Source organism: Cebus imitator, unplaced genomic scaffold (genome assembly GCF_001604975.1).
Source record: "Cebus imitator isolate Cc_AM_T3 unplaced genomic scaffold, Cebus_imitator-1.0 Scaffold117, whole genome shotgun sequence".
In the NCBI taxonomy this organism is placed as follows: domain Eukaryota; kingdom Metazoa; phylum Chordata; class Mammalia; order Primates; family Cebidae; genus Cebus; species Cebus imitator.
Window position 1 is genome coordinate 2374627 of NW_016107432.1, and position 2409 is coordinate 2377035.

The 2409-nt window shown below is 49.4% G+C and overlaps 1 pseudogene; it reads left to right on the top strand.

Annotated features, from left to right (window-relative positions):
• The window catches only part of LOC108311495, a 48163-nt pseudogene extending 46772 nt beyond the window's left edge, over positions 1-1391 (top strand).
• Positions 1392-2409: the final 1018 nt, after the last annotated feature.

Genomic DNA, 2409 nt, shown 5'->3' on the forward strand with positions numbered 1-2409 from the left:
AGAGGATTGCTTACCTCAGAGGGAAAAATCATCAAAAACAAAGAGGAAATCCTAGCTCTACTAGAAGCTATATGGAAGCCTAAGGCAGTGGCATTAATATACTGCAAAGGACACCAGAAAGGAGATTCACCAGAGGCAAGGGGAAATAGGGCAGCTGACCTACAGGCCAGACAGGCAGCCTTGGGGCCAGTAAAACCTCTGACTCTTCTTGTGACTCTGCCGGCCCCAACTCTGCCTCCTACCCCAACGTATTTGCCTGAGGAAGAAAGCTTTGCTAAAGAACAGGGGGGACGGCAAAATTCCACAGAATGGTGGACTATACTGGACACAAGGATTATGCTCCCTGAGGTTCTAGGACAGGCTCTAGTTAAGGACACACACCAGGCCACTCATTTAGGACAAACAAAACTCACTGAGCTGCTGAGGGCCAAATACTACATTCCATACTTGCATGAAATTGTTAAAGAAACTACTACTCGTTGTGAAGTATGTGCCAGGGTAAATACAGGAGGCAGTAGGCCTAGTCAGGCAGGGATAAGACTCAGGGGTACTAGCCCGGGGGAACACTGGGAGGTAGATTTTACTGAAATAAAGCCCCCAGCGTGCGGCTATAAGTACCTCCTTGTGTTTGTAGACACTTTCTCTGGATGGGTCGAGGCTTTTCCTACTAGATCAGAGACCGCACTGGTAGTAGCGAAAAAATTGTTACAGGACCTGGTTCCTCGGTTCGGCTTGCCCCTGACACTGGGATCAGATAATGGCCCTGCATTTACAGCTCAGGTTTCACAGGGCCTGGCAAAGGCCCTGGGCACATCCTGGAAACTGCACTGTGCCTATCGCCCCCAGAGTTCAGGGCAGGTTAAAAGGATGAACCAGACCATAAAGGAAACTTTGACAAAATTCATTCTAGAAACCGGTGAAAACTGGGTCAACCTGCTTCCTTTTGTTCTCCTCCGTACCCCATGTACTCCCTATAAAAAAGCTTTACTCCTTTTGAAATTATGTTTAAAAGGCCCCCTCCCTTACTCCCCAGACTCGCGGATGCCATACATGCTGGAGTCCATAACCATACACTCCTTAAGTCCTTGCAGGCACTCCAGTCTGTTCAGTCCCAGGTGCACTTGCTCATCAGGGGAACTCGACCTACCCCAGTGGATTTCACTGACCAGCCGGTACACCCTTTCCAGCCAGGGGACAAAGTCCTGGTGAAGAGAGTCAGTGCCTCCGGCCTAACTCCTCGCTGGAAAGGACCATACACTGTAATCCTGGTCACCCCCACGGCAATCAGGGTGGACGGACTGACTGCCTGGATTCACCACTCACACGTCAAGACTGCGCCCTCCCCCCGGATGCAGGATGGGAAGCGGTTCCATCCTCAACGGACCCCCTAAAGCTAAGACTATTGCGCCATTCTCGGTCATCATCCTAATCTCCCTGATTCCTGCAACCACCCTCTGAAAGGGACACTCCTTGGCACCCACCTACTATCAATGGGTTATCACCGAGGGCTCCACTGGAGCATATGTTAGTTCCTTAACCAGAAAGGGATCCACCCTAGTCAACCTAACCCCGGAGTACACTCCGGAGACCCCCATTACCTTCTCTCTGGACCTCTGTGCCTTCCTGGGCCCCCACTTAAATTTCAGGACAAGTGGAGGTATAGCTGGGTGCGGCAGTTTAGGGGCAGAGCGACAACTCCAGACCATGGGGTTATATCTGTGCCCAGGATCCACCCCACCAAAAAGATGGAACTGTGGAGACTTAAATAAATTCTTTTGCCCCCATTGGGGTTGTGAAACTATCTCCACTATAACAGGATACACTGAAAACAGAAACTCTTTCATTTCTTTCACCTGAGACCCTCCCCCAAACCCCTGGCTAACATTCCTGCTCACTGGATTAGCAGGACCCTTGGTGCTAATGGTCCTAGGGTTAACATTTGGACCATGCCTTTTAAACATGCTCCTCAAATTTATCCAGGAAGGAATAAACTCGGTCAAATTGATGGTTCTGAGATCCAAATATGGGCCCTTGTGTCAAAAAGAGGAAACCTATTAAAGATTTAATACATGTCAAAAGAACAGGGGGGAATGTGATATTGTGCCAGAATTGCTAGCCTTTGCTTACCAGTAATAACTAAAATAAGCAGCCCAGGATAACTAAGATCTGTGTGTAAACAAATGCTTATCTTGACTTCTATAAACTACTGAAGTAACAAACAGAATGACAAAAGTCCCCTGGCCCTTGGAATGTCCGGAGACCCCTGCCCTCATCTCCGCCCAAGAGGTGAATTACAGAATCCCCTGGACCTTGGAATGTCCGGAGACCACCGCCCTCGTCTCCGCCCAGGAGGTGAATCACAGAATCCCCTAGCCCTTGGAATGTCTGAAACCTTTTCATCCCCATCCC